Genomic DNA, 27,026 nt, shown 5'->3' on the forward strand with positions numbered 1-27,026 from the left:
TACCTCTAGAATGCAGCCAGGAAGAATTCTCCCAGAGTAAAGTAGAATTTATCCCGCAGATCCCACAGGGGAAATCTGGGGCAGGCCAGTATTCCCTAGACCCCTGCCACAGCAGCATCTTCCTCCTAAAAACTGATGGGGCAAGAAATACCTTGGGAACATGCATGTGATCTCAGCTAGCAGACATGTCTCATGAGCTCATAAAAGGTCCCCATGGAAAGAAGATGGGCTTATTACAACTTGAGCACGTTTATAACCATGAAGTAATCCAACACTTCAGGGCTGCAGTGAATTAATGGGAACACTGCAACAGAGAGGGAAAAGCAGACCTTCCCCATGCCTCCATCACCAGCTTTCTGTGCCTCCTCCATTCGGCTCTATGCCTTAACAGCATCACTGAATATTGTACTCACCGGGGAAGCTTACAGGTTGCTATGACTCCCTCCAAGCTCTTGTCCTCCTCCCCAGCAAATTGCCTATGGTGCCATGGGTAACCCCATGCACAGGAGGTTAAGGACGTGTCACTTTGACAGGGCTGCCTGTCCTCTACCTCTGGCTTCAGGTTTCTGGTACTAAGAATACGTGCGTCCTTTATCATGGCTTTGAAATAGAGAGAGACACTTTGGAATTCAATTAGTCAAACAGTTGCCACAGCAACAAAAACATATAAACTTAAATGATTTATACTCGCAGACACCACTTCAAATAGGAATAAATTTAATACAGCAGCTGGGAATGAAATGCATTGTACAATAAGAAAATTGTATTTTTTCTCTCCCCGATGATAGGCCTCAAGGTCTTAATGCAATATAGATGAAAAAAGATATTTGGGCAGGAGGAAGCAGAACACATCACGCTGTATGTACAATGCCTGCTCGGAGAGTACAACACGTAATGAGCACGTACATCTAATCACAGAGCTCCAATTCTGTTTGCAGACGGCCACAGATCAAAGATTGCAGCTAGCAAATTGACTGCTTGGTTTCACTTTCTTTCTTTGACTCCCTTCCATCTCACAAAACCTTTCCTGTCAACCCCCGCCCAGGAGGGAAACAAATCTAACCTTATTCCAGCAGCTTCTCTATCCGTTATAGGGCCAAGTCCCAGCCTGGTAAAGAGAGATTTGTGTGTGCATTTATTTTCAAGCAGAAATGCTTTATTTGAAACATAGTTCTAGGATTCAGAGTAGAAATTAATTCCAAGAAACATGCACGAAAATATTTCCTCTGTAGGGAAACTGCAAAAGCTTGCAAAACAGACCTAGAATAGTCTATCCAAGTGATAGTCACCTCCAATAGTTTTACCCGTTAAAGATTGGACTTGTGGCGACAGCCACCATTCGTGGAGCTCTCCTTTGACTCCAAGATTCTCTGGACAGAACTACAAGTTGGACTCCACAGAATGCACGTACAGACCCCTGGTATTAGCACAACTTCTGAATGTTCTGGATTTGGGATGCACTGATGTATTTTCTTCCCATCTAGAAAAGTTTTGCCTGATGGGAAAAAGAAGTAAACATCCAGGGAGACAGGGACTTCTCTTATGGCTAGTTTCTACCCAACACTGGGGCAGAAAATACCTCCTCCTTAGAAAAGCTGGCTTAGGACAGCATTGTGGAAGGTTGCGTGCTTGTAGTTCATCTATTGAAGCACCGAAGCCAGCTGCTGTCTGATCTTGACAGTGCCTGGATCAGAAGCAGCCAACATCAAAAGCAAAATGAAGTGGCTCCAACCACTGCCCTTTCACCACTGACCATCACCTACAAGCAAAAGTTACCATTTTCCTAGGAGGCATTTCAGAAGCCATCACCTGCACCTAACAAAGCCAGACTAGCATCAACACACGCTACCATCAATGGGAAAGAGATTTTATTCCAACTATAAACGAACACAAAGGCTGCAGTTATAACAAAAGTTTATGAGCAGCAAAAAAAAAAAAAACAAAAAAAAACCACACACACAAAAAAAACACCAAAAGAACACCCAACACAGTGAGGTTTTATACATGCTTTAGGTAGGAGGTCAAGAGTACTGCTCCTCATCAGAGCTGGCAGGTGGGGTAGAGAGTTCATGATGCTTTGGGCACAGATCAAGATCAACACCTGCAATTCTTTGGCAGCTTTGGAAAGGAAAGCACGCAGATGCAGAACAACAGCTAAACAAAGCTAATAATGAAATCATATTTATGTAGACAGGAAGGAAGCTCAATTGCCAGGAGAGTACTAAAGTCTACAAGTGTAAATACATACCAAATAAGTCAGCTTGACAAGATGCCAAGTTTGTTCAGCAGAGTGTGGCACTTTACTGCTGAAGTGTTCCTGTAGCAGGGAAACCAGGAAAATGTCAAAAAGGTCAATGGGTGAACTGTGTAGCTCCATTAGGAAACTATGAAAACAAGCTTGTATCAATAGGGTTTAGCACTATCTTGCTCACTCGCAAAGTGCCCATTGGTTCTGCCATACTGAAGCACAAACATCTTGCTCCAGAGCTCTGTATGTTGTTGATCTACAGCTCGCTACTCTCTTCATATGGCAAAATAGAAAAAAACACTATTTATAAACAAAGGAGCTGATGTACTGAGCTTAACAGCTTGAAAGCTCCAGATTTCAAGTACAAACTCACAGAAACAAATTCTGTCATCTGGCAACACCGAGATCATCGGGGATGTAGATGTACAAAGATGATCCCTGAGAATGCTCAAAGGGCTGGAGCACCTCTCCTCCAAATAGCAACTGAGAAATCTGGGATTGTTCAGTCTGAAGAAGAGAAGGTCCCATCCCTGAAAGTATTCAAGGTAAGGTTGGATGGGGTTCTGGCAACCCAGTCTAATTGAAGCTGTTCCTTCCCATGGCAGGGGCCTGGAACTCAATTTTTAAGGTCTCTTCCAACTCAAACTATCTGATGATTCTATGCAGTGGTGAAGCAACTGCATGAAGATTTGTAAGACTTACATGGCCAATATTTGACTATGAAGCATAAAATAAATTAGTAGTTTTACAGTATCTGAGCCTCCTCTCTCAAAGTAGACCATCCACATACTCTGTAGCAAGGTAAAAAAAGGAAAGCTACCCAACAATAATAATCAGTACAATGCATCTCTGGAGACATTTAGAGCCATCACAATATTTAGACCATGAATCAACCTTCCACAAAGATCACAGAAGGTTCTGAATAGCTAAAGGATGGAGGCAGAACAGAAAAATAACATTCAACTTGTGAAAGCAAAAGTCTTGACTCAGCTGGGAAGCCCCCTTCATCTCCCTTTCCCTATGAAGGTAACATCTGTTCTACAATTTCCCAGCTCCATCTCTGTTCAGTGTGATAGCACGGAGAACAGCAAGCTGGCATGTCCAACACCACTCCACCGCTTCTGGATTAGAGGATGAAGCAGTTCAGCAGCCAGCTCCCCACGCCACAAACTACATTCATCATCATCTTTTACAGGCCTACATACAGCTGGCTCTCCTGATGATAATGTGTTCTACAGTTTCCCTTGCTGGCGTGGCTTATGTTAATACTCCATTAACATTGCTAATCAGAGACAGACTTCTGGCAGCATCTCCAGGGGATGAGCAAATGTTGTCCTATGCCTTTTACTTTAGATCAGACTTTCAGATGAAATCCATTCCCAACATCTCTGATTTCAGCAATTAAATGAAGTTGCCACATCTGGGAGCTGTTCAATGCTGGGTGCATGTGCTTCTTACTGCTCCAGAATAAGCCCTTTTAAACCCCTTTCATGCCAATCCTTAGAAATATGACATTTGGAACTTCACATGGGAAATCAAAGGCTGCTAGAAAGACAAGATGAAATCAAATCAAAGATAAAAGGTACAGAAAGTCCTGAAGGTCTAAAAGTGCAGGTGGCTTCATCCCAGGAGATAAAAACCTTCATATGTTAAACCTTAGTCACAAGCGATGAAAAGCAAGACATGTGATGCAAGTTGCCCATAGAGCCCCAGGCAGGTGCACAGTGTGGCTACTGTATGTCTAATGTCCCTGAAGTCATGCCTCCAGGAGCAGCTTCCCAAAGGAGCTGATTTTGGATCCTTGAAGATACCTTTGTCCTTCCTTTCTCCAGCATGTGCCCAGCTCTCCTTATCCCACTTTGAAAACTAAGTCTCAGTTTGATTTAAAATCTTAATGACCTCAAGTTGCACCAAGGGAGGTTCAGATTGGATATTAGGAATAATTTCTTCTCAGGAGTGGTGAGGCATTGGCACAGGCTACCCAGGGAAGCAGCGAAGTCTCTGTCCCTGAGGGTGTTCAATCAAAGGGTAAATATAGTACTTGGGTCATATTTTAGTTGATGGGTGGACAGTTGGACTAGATGACCTTAGAAGTCTTTTCCAATCTTAACAATCCTGTGATCTATTCATTCTTATGTTTTGGAAGCTGATTTTTAGTAGTTCCAGGCACCTCAATATGCTATGGCATCAAGAAATTGCCTGAAAGTTCTAGCTGCATAGATTAAGAACAAGGCAACCTCCTTCATTAATACAATTTTCAAGGTATCTCAGATTTCAGGTAGTCTGTGATTCTCTGTAAGATTCAGAGTGTAAAATTAATGTTTGTTAAATAGAGCAGGCAAAAGCAAAAGCCCACACAGTGGAAATAAAGTTATTTCCAAAGAAAATATCATAAATGAGGCAGAATGAAACACAAACATTGGAAAGGAGACGTGCACCTCCCCAGCTCCCTCAGCAACATGCAACAGATGAGCAGAGAATGGTGCAGCTGAAGCAGTGCAGTGAGTCTGATCAGCAAATCCATCCTCTCATTCAAACAGATGCATAAACCCATCTCCCAGCCAAAATTAGGGTATGCTTCCTCTCTGCTTTTTGCCTTCCTCTCCCCCTTGCAGAATTCCTCCACCTCTTGACTTCTTGTCTCAAACGGATCTTCCATCTCAGGAAGTGAGTTCTCACATAAGGAAGAACAGCTTGGTTTTAACAAGCAGCTGCAGACCAGTTACAGCTCACAGAAAAGCCAACACTTGTCTTTCCCCCAAAAAAGCCAACATAATTAACAGCAAAGAAGGAGAACTCGCAAACAAACAATCTTCATCAGTATCTAAATGATTAAGTGGTATATGACTCATACCCATTTGGAAAGGCTTCTCCAGAGCTCTCCAGGCTTCACCAGAACCCATTTAGATGCACAGATCAGATATGCAGTAGCTGCAGGGCTTATTTCAAACACTTCAGGAGCGTGGTTTCTGTGCTCACTTCTTTTAAAGGTCTGAATTTCCATTTCAGCCAAGGATGTTCACCAAAGACAATGAAAACTGCCCCTATGAAGGAGGTCCATGGCACACTGATACAACCTTCAGTCACGGCTCGGAAGTGATTTCTAACACAGCCACGATTCAATACAGTAATGTGCTTCGGAGCCATTAATTAACTCATTGCTCTCTGAGGAAATTCTCATTCCCTCCATCGTTCGTGTCTACCTAGAAGGCCTGCACACCCACAGAAACCGTGTGTGGAGGTGTGAGGTTTCTGTGTGATGGAGCTGAGCAGACCGTGGGCAGGTGCTAGGAAAACTTCCTCGCATGGCACTTCAGAGCAGCTCCAACACCTCCTGCAGCACCAGCCCCAATTCTTAGCTCAGCTCCCTGTGCCCAAAATGACTGCTACCACAGCATCCCCAACCTCAGCTCCGCAGGTTGTTCTTTCCACCTTCAGTAGGAAAGGCCATTTAAGAGAAGATGCAAAACGAGTAGTGAAAAATTACACCCGTTCTTCCTCTACATAACTTGTCCTCTCTCTCCCTCTTATTTACACATTATTCAAATGCGTTCACCAGATCATTTACAATTTTGTTACACGTCTTTCCATATGCAGTGACACAGCATGAGTGAACAGCTAGTTCACAGATACCACAGCTCTCTTCCCTGGCTGGAGGAGGGTTAACTGCCTCGAGCAAGAATTGAGACCCAAAATCTAGTGATGATGCGTGCCTCCTCTCCTCTACTGCTCTGCAATATTAACTATTCTGCAATTCACTTCTGTTTTGTTTCAGCAGCTTCCCTCCTTGAATCATCAGAGAGCAAAATTGCTTCAAAATAATACCCAGCTATGTGGAAGGATATTTGGAGAGGGAAAGAGCAGAGTTTTACTCTAGATTTACATAGTGCCTAACTCACATGTTTTGCTCACAGAGTAATGTCTGCTAATGCACTTTTTTTCCCCTAGAGCCAGCAGCCCAGGAGCCCACCCTTTGCTTTCCATCATTATGGACAGAACACCATCCCTTATGCACAGATATCACTACTGCAAAGGCTTTCAGCTCAAGAGGGTATTTTTTTCCCCAGTTCAGAACAGTAATGAATGGATTTTAGGTAAACTCAGGCCCCACACATCCATCTAATATCACAGGTTAGTACTTCTGAAACCTGTAACAGAGTGGTCCTGTCACAGCATATAACATCTCTGGGTTTGCTTAACATCACTGCACGCTGCATCCAGTGGAGAGGGAATAAATTTGTAGGGTTTCCACAGCACTTGTCTATTTCACACAAACAAATGAATCCTAAAGTACAGATTAATATTTAAACAATCAAGACTACAAATACCTTCCAACCTGCCCAGACAAGAAAGTTCTTGTATGGAAAAACAGAGTGGGAAAAATGCACAGAGGAAAAAAAAATCTTTGTAAATGGGAATTTACTTTTCATTTCCGTTCCCTTTGATATAACCAGGATTAACTGCATTTCATCTCCTTCTAAAGGACACGTTGGGTCCCCAGCTGTTTTTCCACAGTCAGTCCCTGGAGAACAAAGATTAGGAAGTTAAATGAGTTTGGGAATCTCATCCTCGCTTTTAATTAATTTGAAACAAATACACACTGATGACAGCACCAAAGCACGACCGCCAAAACTTTCCCCATCTGCATAAGAAGCCGAGCACCAAAGAACCTGGGATCTTATCAACTGCTTTAACCTTCTTATTTGCTGCAACTATGGCCCCAAAGTTGGGGTGGAATAAGTACTGAAAGCTTTAGCAGTAGTCATCCCACGGAGTCATCCTCTGCTCCAAGCACAGAAGGGATCCAACCCTGCAGTCCCTTTCCCAGTGGTTCTCCAAGTTCTGGAAGAAGAACAACTCTCAGAAATGCATCTCACCAGGTTAGAATCATAGAGCTGCTCAGACTCTGAGGAGCTCAACTGTTGTTTCCCCTGCTTGATGCCATACTTCCAGCTCTTGCACTTGGTGTTACGTGAGTTCTCACACTACAAGCATACTTTGAGTTCCTCATATGGAAAAAAAAAAAGAGGAAAACCAGCCTGGTTATCCTATTTTCTTAACCAGTAGCAGCACTGGTGGTGTCATAGAAGCTTACTGGTTTGTTGACTTTTAAAAGCAGAGTAGGGTCAGATTGAAGTGATAAGACAAGCATTCTGTTGTTCTGGTGCTGATGAAGTGAAGTATGGTAGGAATACGAGCATTAGGCCAGGGATACTGAAAACCTATCTGGAAGTGGAGGTTAAATCTGAAAACAGACAATTCTAATTTTGGCAGAGAGTTTACAAGCGTTAGGGAAGCCATTCTGCAGGGACTACAACCCTGGCTGTCAGAAGTAATAAAAGTTCAGCTCAAACAGCAATTCAGAGATGGCTGAGGGAGAGGACAGGTAGGAAAACAGACTGGATTTACTGATCTGACAACAAGATTCACTTATACTCAGCCCCAGTAAATGGAAAATGGAGCAGGGAGCCACATTTGTGCTGGAAATAATGACAAAAGTAGTGGATAATGTGTGAGGGAGAGATTCATACCCATCAATCCACGTTGAAGGTCTTCAAGAGAGATCCTCAGCACACCACAGGGGAAAGAATTAGCTTAAGCACCACAAGTGCCGCTGGGGGATAATTCAATGGGTGCCTTTCATCCATTACAGCTTTGTTCTGCCTCTCTCATTCCTGTTTTGTCAAAACAAGGTTGAGCACAATGACATGGGCTACAGAGGTAATGACAGTAGATGGGAAAGAACCACTCATGCAAGTGACCTTTGATACCCAACAACTCAAAAACCCACATCTGTTTATGCTGCTGAGAAGCCAGGTACTTTGCTTACTGTCTGTACACACACACACACAAAATTCACACCTAGAGGAAGATTTTGTTCAACTGGGACCTAAGGCACTAGCACCAGCATAGCTACAATATGATTTTGTTTGTGCAGCTAACCAACCCACAGTCTGAGGTTAATTTTAGAGAGCCTTCACAGATGCAGAAAGATATTGCTTCACTTAAATTAAGCAAAGCTTCCTATAGCTGCTGCTGTGCAGCCAGTTCCCCTCTGTAATTGAGCACCAGTATATTTACATGGGGGCTTCAGTGGTTGGGTGTAAGCCATTTTCAAGATATTTTTACTGCTTGCAAGGGAATCTATGAAAAAGGATAAGGCTGGATGTCTTGAAATGCAAAGTACTGAGCTGGATTTTAACCACAGCAGAATAGCAAATGGGTTATACTTGGCTTTATTTTTTTTTCTTTCTACTATTCAGTTGGTAGCAATAAAGCAGTGCTTGGCTTATTCCTTTACAGAGCCAAGTTCTTTATCTTGAAAGAACAATCGTGGAAAGAAGGCCTGTAAAAGGAGGAGGCAGCCTTCCACAAGTTGCTCTCGGTCTGCCTTCAAACTGAGCACAGAGTTGTCTCTCCCCTGCTTCCAGCCCTTGCAGTTCTCCCAGGTTCCTCAGTGCACGTGAGGTTAAAAAAGCCACAGTTCAGCCTTGTCTCTGGCTAGTGAGAAAAGCCTGAATGTGCCACGCACAGGGCAGGAGTACAACTTGAGCTGCTCCTCAAGGCAGAGCTCAGCAGAAAAGTGCAGAGAAAAGTCCTTCCAGGCAGCAGCAGTACAGTTTTGCTCGTGCTTTGCACTGGTGCCTGCAGAAGCACATGTTAGCAGCACCAGTATCTGGAAGGATGATGTTCACCCAGAGGCTCCTAATCTTAGCATCCACTTAAGGCAGAGAAGAGACAGTCCTCAACAGCAATGAATAGAAAAGGCTTCTTAAGTAAGACTGATGGGCACAGACAGATCTCCTGGCGCTCTGCTTCGCCAGCTCCCAGATCTGTATCAGCATCACATACATTATACGGTCCTCTTTCTGGCTAGGGGCACAGTCATGGTTCACTGTTTTAATTAGTCTACTCTAGGCCATCTCTGCCATAAAGGCTCACAGAGAGAAAGATAAACGCTATGCAGAAATCACGTTAATTTATAAAATATTCAATTAAGGAAAACAAACAACATAAACTAAGATCATCAGAGCTAGAAGACGGCAAAGCCATCCTGCTGGGAGTCAGCTGCCTCTGGCCTTGGGCAGGAGCAAACACATTCCTTCTCTGCACTTCTTGCACCAGAAAGGCTCACGGAGAACAGGGCTGTCTGGAAGTGAAGCTACAGAGCAGGTCCTACTGCAGCACTACCCAGGCCTCTTCACATCTTCAGGAGCAAGATCACTTGCCTTCATCTCAAGTGTTTATCCAAAGCAAAGAGAGGCAAAGTCCACCCCAAGTTAACTGATACACAGCAGAAATACATTTCTTCAAATCCTAGGCCCACCACGTGCAGCTCAGATAAACTTCAATTGCTGAGGTCTAAAGCTATATTCCAGAAGTTTCTCCTGCACCTCCTCCCAATAAGATGGGACTCTCGAGCCCTACCAAGAAAGGATTGCTCATTGCAGGGGAGTTGGACTTGATGAGCTTTAAAGGTCCCTTCCAACACAAATGATTCTACAATTCTATGGCTCTAAATGGGAGAGAGGATGCTGGGAACAAGAGCAGCAGCACGTTCTGCCCCCAAGGCCAGGCATGCAGCTATAGAACCAGCAGCTACATTTGGGGCTGGATGTCATAAAGCAAATGAGGAGTGAAGAAAACCACCACACTTAGGGATGGGAAGGTCCATTTGCTCTCTTCTTCTAGCCCACCAGTGACAGATCGCTGCCCTGTGCTTTGTCCTCTGTTTAATGACCCAAGCAAAGGGGGATTCTGGTTACTCTCTCAGGGAGAGACTCTACAGATCCAGGAAACTCCATGGGAAGAAATCTTGTGGTTGCATCAGTTAACTAAATGGGGTGGAAAGCAAGGATGAGGGCAAATATCTTTTGCCTATTCTATACCTCTGGAGTATATGGGACAGGCTCAGCCCTCCCATCGTCAGTACTCCAGGAAATCCTTTTTGCCAGTGTAAATCCCAATGGAGAGCTCAGCATTGGTGCTGTGAGGACAGTCCTTCCATGCCAGGCTGTGAAATCAGAGTTTGCCCGAAGCACAGGAAGGCACAAAGCAGCACGCAGAGAGCTGTCTGGGCTGCTGGCCCTTGGCTTTCCTCCTACATTTCTTAGCAGCATTTTTCCTGCAGGCCCAGTGTTGCTTGCAGAGAGGGGAAGAAAGCAGTGACCCTGTGAGTATTACAGAGTGCTAAGCTTCCCTTTGGGGAACAGAGAGACAGACCGCTCTGGCCTCAGTAAGTTGTATGTGTTGCTATCTGAGATTCTCATTACCTCCAACGGAAGCTGTGATTTGTTTCTCAGTTCTCATTTCTCTTTGCGCACAGTTGCCTCTCTTTTAAAGGCAGCTTTTCCTAGGAGCTCTGGCCTCAAAGGTTCCTTTTTTTCCCCTTTTTTTCCTCTTGTGTGAATTACAGATGTCACAAACACCTCTGACATGATGCATGGTTGCTCATTCAAATGCAGACTAGCTGAGGGGGAAAACAAGTCTTTAGATCTATAGCATCCCCTGGGGATATCAGCTTAGGACACACATGCGTGCCAGTGATAAGCCAAACTAGACACTGGATGTCACCAGCACTCCACTGGAAACACTGAGGAGGGAGCAGGTATCTGGCAGTAAAAACATCCACTCTTAAAGCAAAAAGTCTGGATAGCTAAAGGAAGAAGAGTTGGCAAGGCATGAATTAGTGAGGATCATCTAACACACACGAGGAGCCGGAATAAATCCAGCAAAGGAGACCCAACTAAGGAAGTGAAGGAAAGAGTGAAAGAAAATGGCTATTGGAGGGAAGAGCAAGACCAAGAAGGGTGTGTCAATCTCCAAAATATTCAAGAGATGACAAGCCTTAAAAAGTGGCAAAGAAAACTGATGGTGGGTTGGAGAAGTTCACTCTTTTTCCATCAGATCTGAGGTCAGCATGTCTGGTGCTTTCAGGAAGAGTCCGACCTCTTCCTGCAGAAGCCTGGATTACGATGTGTGCAGCAGCTTAGACACAATCCATGCTGGTCTGCCATACTGATAATATATAAGCATAGATCTCCTCAAAGCTCTACAGAATTGCAGGCAGAATCCTCTGATCGCTGGAAGTCTTAATGTCTCAAATCCTTACAATGAGGGATTCTCACCTGTTCGTGTGCATTCCCTCTGAGTGGAAAGAAACAGCTCCACTGTCTAACACTGACTTAGTCAAAAACCAACCAGAACAGAGCTCCTTGTGAGCGCATAGAGCTTTGGCAGCAAAAGGCAAGATATGCATACACATCGCCCTCCCTGCTTCCCACCTCGTTACGTAATGATGCTGTGTGTCCAGTTGCTTAGTTCGGTCATCCCATTTAAGCACTCCCCTGTTAAATACCTGGCTCTGCTGGAGTTCTGAGGAAGGCACGCGCAAGAACTGACTGCCACTGTAAAGGAAAGCACGAGCTGACCTTTGGAATACAGAGGCATCAAATTAAATTATAACATTGTTGATAACCACCAGACCAGGGATTAAACTGATTGGGGCCCTGCCAGTGCAGATTTAGCTTTCATTAAGTTCTGCCCACAAATCAGGCCTGCCCATACCCTTACTCTCAAAGTTACCACGTGCACAAATGCACAGAGGGAGAGCAAAAACCAAAGCACTTTACTATTTAAAATTCTAATCCTTTCAAGGTCTGGAAATACCTGGGGTCCTGCTACCGCACCGTCTATACAACATCTGCCGTTAGAAGTGAAAAGCTGAAAGCAAATCATTTACATGAGGGTTTAAGAGGGACGCAGAGAAACTACAAGAGCAAGGATGTAATCAGCAGCACAGAGAAGGTCTGAAAGGAGCTTGTCGATCCCTATGAAATACAGCGAGAGCTGTATTTATTCATTTATTTTTTCTTGTGTGTGTAAATTTCCTAAACAGCTGACCTAAATGAGTTCTTACCACGATCTGATAGCCTAGGACAACAGAGTAATCCTTCTAATAGGATTACAGGCTGTGCTAAAGGAGACTTCAGGCTTTTATGCTCTGCATTGTAATACGTATGCATGCACACAGATACTGGGCCTAGCACCTGTAAAAATAACACTGTCCCCATCCACCCCCTCAGTACCCAGACCTGCTCACCTGATCTATTTCCTCCATAATTGCTATAAAGCAGTCATCAATCTGAGACTGAGAGAAGGGGAGAAGAATCAAAGAGCTGAAACCAAAACTGGACAGATGGAAGTGCAGGGAATTAGCATGCAAAGAGGTTGGTTTCTACAGGGCTCCAGGGGGACAGGCATTACTTGATGCCCTCCAGTGCTTCCAGCACTGTTCAGGAAGGCAGAATAAAATGACTGCCACTAAGGTTTGCGGGAGACACGAAAGCTGGCAGAGCAATTCAGCAGGAGGTCCACAGAGCTTTGTAGACCTCCTGGTTTGCTGGGCCTGTGCAAACCAAACATTTCAACTAGGGCAAGCACACAGGTGCACACCAAGGAACAAACAAATTAGGACAGAACTACCTTCCAGCTGTGGGAGGTATGAGGGAGCGCCTGTGCAATGAAAAAAGAAAAAACAAAGCACTTCAAAAAGTGTTATTTTTTGATAGAGAAGTAACAGGGTGAGCTCCGAGAGAATTGTGTAGTCAGTAGTGTCTATCAAGCAGTCAGCCTTAAGTTAAATGCAAGGGATGAGGAGCTGGCTTGCAAATTCAGACTGCACTAGTCAGACTGATGCCAGCATGCCATAGCAGCTTTCACAAATGTATTTGTGAAAGGACATAAAGTGCTTGGAGATGATGCTAGAGAGAATTATAAAACCACCCCACGAAGTGGGGAAGATGCCTTGCTGTGAGAGACTAAGAGGAGCATGATACATCATCAAAAAAAGATTGTCATGAGGGAAAGCAACTTTGCAACCTCCAACAGCAAAGATCTCAAGTACCAGACAAGTTTCTGCTTGCACACAGGAAGGCAGAGCACAAACCAACAGCAGCTGGAAGGGAAAAGCAGAAGAACCCAAATGGGAAAGCAAGCACTTTGCTTGCAAGAATGAAGACCAGAAAAAAAGGACAGGTTCTCTTGTGCCTTCAAATTAAAGATGGCAAGACAGCTGGTAGTACCCTCTGAAGGTGTCCTTGAGCCAAACATACTCCTTTGCTTAATTCAGGAGAAAGCAAACAACAGTCAGTGCCCTGCAACCCTGCTGCAGGGTGACCTGCTCCTTGGCCACACAGACCTCACCCACAACTACTTCTCACATCACAGTTGAGTTGCTCCCAAAGGAACTGGAAAACCTTTAAAAGATTTAGGGATGGCTTATTACTTGTCCTGGAAAGAAGCTGCTGGAACCCAGGTCAGCAGCTCTCCTGTACTTGTGATTGAGGAGGTGACATCACATAAATGACTGTGGTTGAAAATTCATTTACTTTACATCCCTTATAAATCTGAACTACCTGGCTAAAGCATAATGCTTACAGAGTGGCTGAGAACTGCTGAAGTTTTTATACAAATGAGAGATTACTTTGGACTAGCTGAAAGAGGGGACTGACTCTTCCCTCCTCCCCTACCCACAAAACATTAAAGCTGCCTCAAAAGAAGAAAGCAAAACTTCCCATTTCCACAGACAAAATATTATTTTGAAATCAGAATTTTACTTAATCCCTTCTCTCACAGAGCGACACACATCCCTCAGCAGTAGAACTACAATGGTCGGAATTAATTTCAAAGGGAAGACAGAGTAATAGAAGATAGAGAAGAAAAATCAGCTCACCCAACAACCAGTGATGACTCAAGGAACACAATCTCTATCCCGCTGCCCTGAAATGAGGGTGAGGATTCCACCCCTTCTGGTCACTCAAGTGCACTGCTTGCACCTGAGCACACCTTCTCACCTGGTGCTCAACCACTGGTTCACTGCATGACCTGGCAATTCCACTGCCATCATTTAGGTCTGACCCCACTCCTGCGGACAGGGTTGCTAACCACTAAGTCAGACACTAGATGAATTCACTAAAATTCATCCCAATCCCATATCTGCCCCTCTTCCTCAACTCCCCCTTTCTCCATTCCCAGACCAGCATCACTTCTAGCAAGACCAAGAACCAGGGCAAACCCAGACCCTTTCCAGCCCTGAGCCCCTGGGCTTCTTCTGGCAGCTTCCACCAGCATCAAGTCAGTTGTGGAAAGGGTCCTTAGTGAAACACTGCATTGTCTGGGACTCAACCACAGCTCCCAGGCACACAAAAGCTGCCAGCTGAGAGAATGACAGAGCTAGGTGAAAAGCAGTGTGACAGGTCATGCGTCCAGCAGGGCCAGCACTTCAATAGCAGTGTGGGGAATTTTCAAATGCATTTGTTTATTGCAGCCATGTGCCACCATTTGATTGTCTGAAAAGCCCAGGAGGGCACCTAAACACAATATCTCCCAGAGAGCGACAGTCAGGGCAGTCATCACTTGGTATTAAACAGACACCTTCAATACAGAGAGAAAAGACTACAAAAGAGGCATTAAAACAGCAGTTACATCTTTCTGTTAACCCTGATGCCTGTTTCAACTTCTCAGCCTGTCATTAGGGGCTGCCCCAGGGGACAGCACGGCAGATGAACAGCATGGAGAGGCTCAGGCAGAGAGCAGTGCTGGTTCCCCAGCCCAGCACAGGGGAGAAAAGCCCCTGGTGCAGAGCAGCACAGTGGCACGCAGCTACCAGCAGTCCCACATTAAGCAGAGCCCTTCCTTTTCCCCCCTGAAAGTGATGACAAAGCAAGGGGAAGGCTGTTTTCCCTCAGTGCAAGAGGAACAGCATTGCTGGAAGTTTGCTTTCACATTTATTCTTTAGGTCTGCACGCTGGGAAAGACATCACGACGGCCTCGCCTTCTGCAGGCTCGCTTCCAAGCACAGCTATTAAAACTGGTAGGAACTTTGCAAATCCCATCCTGTCCCCAAACTTTTTGGTTCTGTTCTTTAAGAGAAACCAGAGACGGAACAATGATTTCACACTATGCAAGTCTGAGCTTTTTCTTTCCTCTTTTACCACTTGGGTGAAGAGGCAAACTCTAGAAAATTCGGAACCTTCGAGATAAAACCCACATTCCTCATATAGAGGACTCAGGGTTGGTTTAAAGCGCTGAAAAATTCCTTGTGTTCAGAAACTGCAGACTGTCAAACCTCCTCACAGAGCTGTTCTGACAAGCTCAAACCGTAAGCCCTGTAAGGTTTGCTGCCCATTAGCATTCTCGGATGATTCCTTCCTCTATTTGACTGTCACCGAATGCAAATATCAGTTCTTCCAGACATTCACATGTCCTGTAATGAAAGTTAGGAAGCCAGAAAATAATCTGAATACCCACAAATGACCACTAAGTCTACCTAGAGCTAGATTGCCTGAGTTCATCATCCTCTTTGATAACAGCTAAACAAAACTCTTTTTTTTTTTTTTTTATACTGTTTTACACAACCAAAGTTGCACGCAGCAATACAGAGCTTGAGGTCATCTCCTCCTCTGGTTTCTAGGGATTGCATCTGCTTGCTGCTTTATGCCCCTGGACTGGTCCAACCCCAACAGGGAGCTACAGTACACAGTTGTACCCTGTGTCCCTTCCCACCCTGTCCTCCATAGTGAGATTTGGGTGACACTGTCAAACAGCATAGAGCAGGGCTCTGTAAGCCTGTGAAAGCTACATCAGTAAACGTACAGCTGAGACACACAAGTGCAGGGACATAAATATATATGACTAGATTCCCATTGGCTTGAAAGTTACCTCGCACAGACTGCCTCTGGGCTGCAGCTCCCCAGCTAATTTAAAGCAACTGATACACACTGTCAGGGCTTCCGTATATTAAAAAAGGGAGGTGCCCACATCCAATCTCTCATCCTCTTCACGTGGCTTATTTTCAGTCAGGCTTTCTCTCACAAGAGCCATTCCAAGGACACCTCCTCTAGCTGTGTGGGGGGACCAGCATGTCTGCAATGCACCAACACCTGAAAAATGAGGGAACTGTACAGAAATGGGTCTTTTTCCCCAACTCTCCTCTCCCAAGCACGACCAGCTGCTGCTGCTGTCTGCAGCTCAGGTCCCACTGTGCAAACGTCAGTCCCTGTGCTAGCTGGAGACACAGCCTAGATGCTGCAGGAACAAATGAGAATTTCACCTGGGCGAGAAGTGCATAAATAAAACCGATAAAAAGTTTTAGGACTCATGGAATGTGCATAATGCGTTTTATCGGAGATATCTGCTCCCATGCTTAGTGGCTGCCAGGGAAAGAAAAATAAAAGGTCTCTTATAAAATTATTACCTTGTCGTTTAAGTCAACAGCAGTGATACCATGATAGAAGAAAGCAGTTATGTCACATTGTTTTATCACTATAATTACATCAAGAACACAGTAACTGTCTGTGAGAGATAAGATGAGGAAAGCAGCCCTTCTGAAGTCTCCTATTCACAGCACTGGGATTTGTAGACTGGCTTGGACTTTGGACATTACATTCAATTACTGTCCTTGAGCTCTGAAGAGCCATGTCACCGGAGAAATACAACCACAGGGCTCCACTGCCTCCAGCTCTCTCGATTCTGTCCAGGATTATGAGAGCTACCAGGGTCATTACTTTGACTCACAAAGGACAAAGGTGATGGAAATCAGCCTCTAGAAGGTGGCAGACATGGAGCAGGCTCCCTGGGCAGTGATCATGGCACTGAGCTGCCAGAGCTCAAGAAGAATCTGGACAGCATTCTCAGAGAGTAGATTTTTGGGTGGTCCTATGTGGAGCCAGGAGTTGGACTTCATAATCCTTATGGGTCCCTTCCAACTCAGGATATTCTGTGATTCTATGACCACATTCAAAATCAGTGGCAATACTGAGCTCAGTTCACCTACACCAACCCCAAAAAAATGACTTGCAGTCCTATCACTCTCACACACACCCAAACCTCTCACAGCATACCACGTAGATGCAAGGTGGCATAATCCCCGTCGACCTCCTGCATTTCCCAAAGAACCCAACGTCCTCCAAATGCTTCCTCCAACTAGGATTTGCCCTAACACACCCTGAGGTTATCACCATTTGCTGTTCTCTCCATCCTCCCCCTCTGCTCCAGCAACACCTTGCATTGACATTCCTCCCTAGCAAACGCTCTGCTCCTATATCATGCTGACAATTCATCTGTTTTTATCCCTGTTTCCCATGAATCCCTCTATTTACTGTAAATTGTTCTGAGACACCGAGGCAAAAAAATGCAGAACAATAGAACCTGGAAAGCTGCAATTGCTACAGCTTTTAGTTGTCAACTGAGACTGTGAAAGCAAATAGTAAAAATAAAAATGAGTAAAAATGAGTTTCACAGAGTGAGTAATTTTATTTTTTAGTTTTTTTTTAATAGTAAAAGGTCACCGACTATTGTTAAAAAAGAGAGGAAAGTTGCAGGACTGGCCCCCAAAATGCTTTCTCCCCTTATTCAGAAATGCACTGATTCATACAGATGGACAAACAGGATTCAGGCAATGAGTACATCTGAGGCTTTTCTTCTGCATTCTGATCAGAAAGCATGCTTTAATTGAAATTTCTTATCCTTTGTTTATTGGGAGGGTAATAATATTACCCCTTGGTGGGAGCACCACCAGAAGAAACAGCCAGCAGCTGGCATCAGCATGGTGGGCACGTGCCTGGCTGACATCAAATCCATCTCCTGCAGGAGATGCTGTCCACCTGGCAGTGCTATTCCGGGCTGCAGAGCAGTCCCCACGGGAACCTCAGTGCTGTGGAAGACAGACCTGGGGACCATCTCCTTTGCCAGACAGACTTAATGCAGAGGGAGCTGGCGCTGGGGAAAACAAACCTGTTTACTGTTTACCACACTTTTCACAAAGGATTGAAATAGAATGTCCTCTTGTCTGAAGTTAACAGCAGCAGTGCTGTTAAGGATGATCTGTCATGCCACAGAGCTTTATCACAGTAATTACATCAGGAACAAGTTTACCGTTTGAAAAAAGAAAGATTACAAGAAGCAATCCACCAAAACAGCAGCAGTGTCACAGCCGAGAGATATGTAGAGGAGAGAAATGCATTACATAAAAAGAGAAGCTGAGAATGAATTCAATATGGCAAGAGCTATATTTCGCTAGTCTGCATTTAGAGCATCAGCAAGATTCCTGTTTGTATTCATGTGCACACCTCTGTTAATTATGAAAATGCATTTCCAGAGGGCTTCCAGAAAAATGCAGAGGAACCCAGAAATTTTCCTAGATTCCTAAAGGAATTACACAGAGCCCCTGTCACACATCCCCTTTAGCCTATTCAAAATCCCCAACAGCAACCCAGGCTGAAGCTGTCATGCATCAAGAAAGGACTGTGCTTGCATACCCCATTGATGTCTCAGATTAACAGCACAACCACCAGACTGAACGCTTGACCTGCCAGTGGCTCAGGGAAAGGACCTCACTGGTTTTGCAGCCTTGTGCAGGCACATAGGGGATATTGAATTTGTACTGAGCCCATTCCTAGCATGGCAGGAACACACACCAGTGAAGCAACATGCTTTCTTGCCTGCAGAGAAAGATGGTTATGCCATCTGTGAAACAACATCTTCTTCGCTCTCTTGGACTGAGCAAATTCTTGAAGGTAAGCATCGTGCAGCCTGAGACAACAGGAAAGGGCAACAGTAAACCCAGTGACAAGCTCCCAGTAGCAGCCATCAGATAAGGCCATTATTTTTTGCCCTGGAATTACTTGCTCACCACTGTGGCCTCTGCTGCTCACCCTGTGCAACCCGCAGGCACATAGGGAGAAAGTGGGGAGCAGGGAAAACCACATGGGCTATGTTGATCCAGGATGTGCAGAACAGAAAAAGAAGGATAGGAGGAGTTTTCAAGCTGACACAGCTCGTTGCATCTTACGAGGTCACCCAGCAAAGCCAAGCCCAGAGAAGGTCAATCACTGTTCTCATTCATACGAATCATGAATTTCTGATATCTGTTTACAGGGTACAATTTGGTGCTGTACCCTCACCTTCCTTGAAGGGAAAGCACAGCTCTGAACTGGGAACAGAAAAAACCACATAGGCTATGATGATGCAGGAGATGTACAGCAAGGAGCCCTCAACCCAGCTTGCTACTGTTGAAAAGCCAAAGCAGGCTGTTAGTGTCTCTCAGCTGGAGAAAACTCCCCAGCCATGGGATACATCCTGATCTGAGCTACTCTGATGCTTCATCTCAGTGCCCAAGGAGGGCTCTGGGTGTACAGACAAAGACATTCACCTTTGCTAGAGAAAGGCACAGAAAAGAGGAGTTGAGATGTAAGGAGAAACGTCATCAAATTGAAAGCAGAGCCAGGGCCATGTATCCCCAAGAAAAGAACCCCGTGACTAATTCATCTCATTCAGAAGCTTTCATTTACTTGCTGTTCCAGGCAACACTGTAAAGGTTGGGAGAAAACACTTCAAAAGTGCTGTAATTTGTGGAAATACCTTCTAAGTGCTTGAAGAGGTTGGTAGAAAACCAGGTGGATTAGGAACAGAGTTATAGCATGGGGAATGTTTCAGGTACAGCCTGCAAAGGACAAACGCTCATGTTACTGCCTAACCTGCTGTTTCAAAACAGGAGAAACACATTTTGTGCGCATGCCTGTGTTTGCAGAGGACAGAGGGTGTAAGAACATCTCTCGATTGAACCAACACCATCCCAACAGCATCAGGTCAGGACCCAGACAGGCTGACAATGTGCTGCTGTGCTGAGAAAAACAACAGCACTCTGTAGCCAGGGCTTTCAAGCTGCTACTTTCACTCAGGCTTTAATCTCCAAAATCAATTGAAAACAAAGCAAATAAACCCAAGAGATCCTCTCCCCTGGGTTTCTTTCAGCCTCATAGGCAAGAGAAAGATGATCCTTCATAATATCATATTGAAAGCACGTACTGGAGTTGACTGCCACTCAGTCATTAAGCACAGTTTTTGCAATTCCACCTATCATTCCACAACCCAGGATGATTTCTGCATCAGTAACATACTGGAGCTGTTTGCATCCCTTATGAAAAGCCATTACAGATAAAACAGCCAGATCCCTGATAAGACCTCAAAAGGCCTGGAAAAGTATTGCCTTCAAAAACATCGCCAGACCCTTCCTGAGATAAGTCCCACTCAAACTTGACTCGCACCCAAGCTCAGCCAAGCTCACTTTCACACTCCAGAGCTCTGCCTCTCACTGCTGTGACTACGCACGTCATCTTGTCTGCAAAGCAAGGGTATACGAACAGGGAAGAGGCAGAAACCAGCTCATCCAGTAAAAAGGCACTTTAGTGACAAACCCAAGTGATGCTAGATGCAAGACAAGTTATCAGACACCGAGCTGAGTCATAATGGCAATTAGAGCTCACGTCCACACCTCTTGGTACAGACAGGTGTCATCTCCCGGGCAGTTTGAACACAGCACTGCAGATAGGGCTGAGTCATCCCACCTGGGGCGTGTCACACCAAGACCTGTCTGCTGACATCACTGTGAGGATGTGTCTGATCACACTGAGTCACCACACATGGAGTTCCTGGCCTCCACTCCTGTCCTCACCTGATCTGCTGGTGCCTACTGCCCTCTGTTAGCAGATGCTGAGGGCTAACGCACAAAAGGAGGTGGTGTGTTGATGGTTGGACTAGGTGATCTTGGCAGTCTTTTCCAACCTTAATGGCAAGAGCGATAGGAAGACTTGCGTTTTGTTGCTATGTTTTATAAGAAAAGATCATTCTTCAACAGCGTTTGAAATATCTGCTGATTTTGTGCGAGGAGCCGCTAGGACTTCACAAACACTCCCACAGTAACACAGCTCCCATGCTCCATAGCACACTTCTGAGCGTTCCCTTCAACGAAAGCTGCAGAGACACCAGCTTGTTAATTATACTGAGATAAAGAGGAAATATGGCAATTAAGCTCCCATTTTTTGCATGTGTCCCTGGTAGGCTTTTGATAACGCTGTCTGCTGCCTCAAGGCAACATTCTCCCACATGAGGTTTCCTGGAAACCTGCTGCTATGACTAAGGCTTCCATCACTGCCGTGTGTTGGCAGGCTCGCAGCAGGAGGTAAAGATGCTCAGACTGCAGTGGCCACTCTAACCTGAACTTTCAGAGCCTCTCAGGATGAGTTCCTCTAGGTGCTGAAAGCCCAGTAAAGCAGCATTTAATGACTGCCACCAGGAGCTGGGCAATTTTTTTGCCATTTTATCCACAAGGGATGGATCTCAGCGACCCGTATTTGCGTGTTGGCTCTGGTGGTTACTGAAGTTTGATCACTGGAAAAGGAGACACGATGAATAAAAACAAAGCTGAGAATTTTAGTCTGCTTACATGCCCTGTGCACAAGGAAACATGCAGATAAGTGTATAGTATGTGCTGAGTCACTTCTTGGTAGTCCATTCCCCTACTTAAGTAAAAGAAGAGGGCTTTAGTGTGACTTAAGTAAATAATTAAATACTGCTGAACTTTTGCCATCAAACAGGAAAATATGGCAGCAGAAAAAGCAAAATAAGCAGGATGGAGCATTCTTCTACCATTTTTCTTCTACAGGTTCAACAGTCACTGTAGCACGGAAAGTTTTGTTCTAGAGATTAATAAGCCTTGTGAAGCAGCTGCAACATGCCACTGATGGTGACAAGGCACAGCAAAAAAAAAACAAAACAAAAAACCACACATTTCTCATCTGTACCACGCGCTCCTCAGGCTTCTCCAGCAGGAACAGAGCAATAGAAAATAAACTCTGAACCATTTCTCAGAATGGAGGAAAAACATACCTAATTAAATGAACTTGGAAACGTCAACCACCACAACCAGGAAGTGGATTTATTATTTTTAAAGATCAGGAGAAAGAGGATAGAGGAAGAAGAAGTAGAGATGAAAGCCTTACATTTTGCACAAAGCTGCCATCAAGAGCCCTGAAAAGGCCAAAGCCACCAAGAGACTTGATTTTCATTATATCCCCATACTCACTATTAAAGGATAGGGCAATCTACCACCTCAGAATAATACAGAACACTCATTTTTAACTGTCCATAGATATTCAATGCTTTGAGGCTTTGTACTGCTCAGTATTTAAAGGGCATAATAAAAGGAAAATTAAGACATGAAGGAGAAGCAAAGATGTACCCTTGTGAGCTAAATACAGCACACCTTGGGGAAAGCAGGAAGATAAAGATCATTGCACCCATTCAACCTCATGTAAGCATTTGCTCTTTCAAGGAGAACCAATTAGCAATGGAAAAAATAATGGCTCCTCCTGTTAGGATGTCTGTAAATGGTGGTATGTTACAAACAGAATTTGCTGGGTGAATTTCAGCTGTTACAGTCTGACAGGCACGTGCCTCATCTATACCCTTCGTTAGTGCTACCCAGGCTGCTCGTCCACCAGGTTCAGATATCTCCACACTTGCTTTAACGAAGCAGCACTTGAAAGCCCCCTGCTGCTCATTGCACCGTGGAGACATGAAACAAGAAATACTCCTTGTCCCACCAGCAACAGCTGAATGGGCAGGGTGGACAAAGGCAGGAGGGAAAGCAGCACCATCTCCACTTTTTGTACAAGATGCTGAGCCACAGAGTGGTGTGTACTTAGAGCTAATCTGCTGTGCTAGTGGTATAATCAACGTGCCTTTCCTGTTTACCTGGGCTTGCTAGGAGGTCCTGGCACCTTTGTGATTCCCAGTGTTAATTTGAGCAGGCTCCCAGCCCAGTATTCATTCAGATTCGACAAGAAAACCCAGCCCCTGCACTCTTATACATGCCACACCAATGGCAAGGAAAGCCAGCTGAATGAAATGCAGAGTGATATCGAAAAAATATATACATATTCAAGCTCTTGAGTCAAAACTGAAACAAATCCTCTCTCCAATTCTGTTCGTCTTGAAGCTCTCTTTAGAAGAGAATGCATGCACCCTTCCCTGATGAACAATAAAACTAGGGACTCCTGGGATATGCTGGGATTTTCCTCACCTGGAGTACTGCGTCCAGTTCTGGGCTCCCTGGTACAAAAACGACTGGGATCTCCTGGAAGGAGTCCAGCAGAGGGCCACAAAGATGATAAATGGCATGGAGCACCTCTCTGATAAGGAAAGGCTGAGGGACCTGGAGAGAACCCTGGAGAAAAGAATACTCAGAGGGGATCTGATCCATGTCTATAAATATCTAATAAGTGGGAAGCAAAGAGAGGAGGCTGGACTCTTCTCAGCAGTGTGTGGTGAGAGGATGAGGGGAAATGGCCACAAATTGAAGCACAGGAAGTTCTGCACAAATGAGCATGGCAACTTCTTCACAGTGCAGTGATGGAGCACTGGCACAGGCTGCACAGAGAGGTGGTGGAGTTTCCTTCTCTGGAGACGTTCAAGACCCGCCTGGATGCCTACCTGTGCAACCCGGGTTGGGGAGCTGCTTTGGCAGGGGGTTGGACTCGAAGATCTCTAGAGGTCCCTTCCAACCCTACAATTCTGTGATTCCAGCAGTTCAGATACCAGCTCCTTACCATGGAACCAGGAGTTGCCAGGCTGAGCATCCCTTAGGGAACTTCACACAGTGGGACAGGCTCTGTTAGAGAAGTCTCCATCAGTTTGCTGCATCATCAGCCCATGCACACCTGCCCTGACATGCACACAGCAATGCCTGCATCTTGGCTGAGCAGTGGGACATTTCTGCTGAGACATACCCTGGTACAAATCAGATTAAGGGCAGCTTTGAATTTAGCACATGAAAAGATCCTTCTCAGTGTATTGCCTGCCTGGGGAAAATGGCTTTCTTGCCTCAGCTAGGGACATAGGATATTATTCAGCATTTGCAGGCTACCTGTCTATAAACCCAGCTGTAGCTGATTTATAGCATGGTGCAAACAGGTCATGACTTGAAATGTGGCCTAAGTGATCAGACTCAAAAGAGATGAAAAGCACACACTCCAGAGTAAGCATTGGCTGTATTCTTGCTGCATCTTCCCACAAATTTCCACTCTGTTATATTTGCACCAAGCAGTTTTTCAGCATGGCCCAGTACCACTAAATTCTGGAATAAACATCTGAGCCTCAAATCCACATTAGAGAACAGTCGCCGGAGTCACCTTAACTTATGCGTCCCACAAACTTCCTCTCCCTTCTCACACAGTCCAAGGGAAAGCAGATGGATCCCCCTACATCTCAGAGATGCGCTTACCCTAGGAAAAGGGACTGTTCAGTATGGGTCAGCCCAGGATATCATAACCAGCCGTCCTGCTCTACTTATCCCTTCCTGTACAATCTCCAAGTGGGTCAGTGTCTTCACGTAATTTGGAACAACCAGGAGAGCTGATGGGACTAATAACGTCTCACCTTTCTTGCTATCACTTAAGGAGCCAGAGGCTCTCAAACCCAGCTCTTCCTTATCACCTCCTCATTCACTCCCACATCCTCTTTTGTAGAAGGATTTCTACAAGGCAATTTCTAAAAGAAGGACCTCTTTTCATTGTCAGCTCTGCACAGCCAGATATTTTACAAACCTAATGCGAGCAGACAACCGATGTCTATATCTGAATGATTGGCTGATAATCACAGATGTGGTCTTGGCCAAGTTTTTTTTAAACACAGAACCCAGTTTGGCTCCTTCCCCCCCAGCATCCCACTGCCAAAGCACACAAATCACTTCAGGGTGAGCAACAGGTGACATAAGAATAAAAATCAAAACACAGCTCCTATTGTCTGCCATCAAAGAGGTGCTAAATAACGTAAATAAATGAAAACAATTTGGTTTGGATGATTGATTATAACAAAATTGCTTATACCTCCAAAGCGTGGCACTTCCAATCACATCTCTGTTTCATTTGTCAGCACCAAATTAAGTTCCTCTGCTGGCACTGAGCCTGCACTGTCCTGCTAGCTGCGTTTGGCATGCAGCATCCTATTGCAGCAGTTTCTTGCCCCACCCCAACCCCTCACGTGGCAGGACCAGGGCTGCCAAATGGGAGACACCTGAGGCATGAGATCCAGCTCTCCCAGCTGCTCCCATTAACCCCAAACCACACCCTCTGCAATCAGCACAGTTCAGAGCCTTGGAACGGTCAAGATGATTTGCAGCCCTTCCAGAAGGTCTTCCCAAAGCTGGAGTCACACCCATTGCAATTATGCCATTTTAAAACAGAGCTGTGACCTTCGTGTCTTAAAAGGGACAGCAGTAACTGCTGCACGTGAGTAAAAGCTCAGGGATGAAAGAGGTGCACTCGTGTCAATAAACAGCAGAAAACAGCCCCACTGGGGCAAGGATGCTTCTGTTCCCCCCAGCTCCTAAAATAAGGCAACAAAAGGGATCTCCTCGCCTGGGACTCCGCTATGACAGGCAGTAGCTCTATATAATCCTTTGAATTAATTTAGCGAGCTCTATTTTAAAAACAAGTTCTGAATCTTGCCCGCAGCATTCCCATTATAAAAGGCTGTTTTAGAACATTGCTGTTCTGACAGTTTGAAACTTTCTTTCAATTTCCTGCCTAATTTATGCCTGGCCGGTTTTATACTTGTGTTGTTACACCAGCGCTATTCTTAAAGAGTTCCCTTCCCTCCTGATGTTTGTTCCACGATGATATATTAACAGAGCTGTCACATAAGGCACGTTTAACCTAGTTTTATCATTAAAAGATTATGACTTTTTCTAATTATAGACAGATATTTAACACCTCAAGGAAGAGCGTGCGCCTTAATATCATGCTTAACTATAGAAACGTACGGCAGAAAGGCATCCCATGGGATCATCAGAGGCAGGATCAAATATTCTTAAATAAGTATTTGTCCCAGTAGTTGTTTGTCTAACCTGCTCCAAGATCCACTGAGAAAGGGATAATCTCATTAGGAGAAATTCATCCTCAGAAAGAGCACAGCATAGGCTGCCCAGGGAGGTGGTGGAGTCACCGTCCCTGGTGGTGCTTAAGAGGCATAGAGATGTGGCAGTGGCACTACTGGTGGTAGGTGGACAGTTGGACTAGATGATCTTAGATGTCTTTTCCAACCTTAATGAATCTATGATCTTCTCCAAGCAGTCTGCCTCAGTGTTTTATCCCTCTGGGAATTAGATAGGCTTTCCTAATAAACATCTTAAATCATCTTCACTATAAATTCAAGCAATTTCTTTTTTCCACTCCAGTGGCTATGGAAAACACCTCATCTCCAGCCTTTTTATAAGTACTATTTATGTGTAAGAAGACTTACTGCATCCCATTTCCATATTTTGTCTCCTAAAACAAACAAACGCGCTATCTTCAAGCACTGTTCACAGTCCTTGTTTGCCTAACCTTCTATCGTCCACATTTCCCCCCCACCCCTCACTGGACTATCCCTCCCAGTTTTTCAATGGGCGTAGATGAAGTTTCTCATCAGTTCCAGACACCCACACTTGGCTGAAGCTCTGCCAGCCCCGAGCAGACTGCAATAATTGCCTCTCATATCTGGCATAGAGCACTCTCGTTAATACAGCGTTGGGTACAATGAGTTGTTTTGCAGCAGCAGTGCAGGGTTGATTCGTATTCTGCTTGTGAAGCAGCACAAACCCCAGGTCCTCACCTGCTGTACTGCTGCCTCATCACGTATTCCCTGTTTTGTGTTTGTCTTCTGTTTTGCCTGTCTGAAAGAAGCACTTTGCACTTGTCTTAATTTCATCTTTCTTGCTTCCAGGCAAGATCTCTCATTTGTAAAGGCTGCTGTAAACGTGGAGCCTTTTTAGCAAGGTCCCCTATTTACCTGCAGCTATGACAGGAGTGCTGGAGACCTCCAGAGAACAAGGGTACAACACACCCACTGCAGAAGCACACCGCTCTCCAGCACGGCTCAACCAAGAAAAGAATGAAAC

This window comes from Cyrtonyx montezumae, unplaced genomic scaffold (assembly GCF_038088225.1).
Source record: "Cyrtonyx montezumae isolate F1298 unplaced genomic scaffold, pur_monq_1.0 scaffold_17, whole genome shotgun sequence".
NCBI lineage: Eukaryota > Metazoa > Chordata > Aves > Galliformes > Odontophoridae > Cyrtonyx > Cyrtonyx montezumae.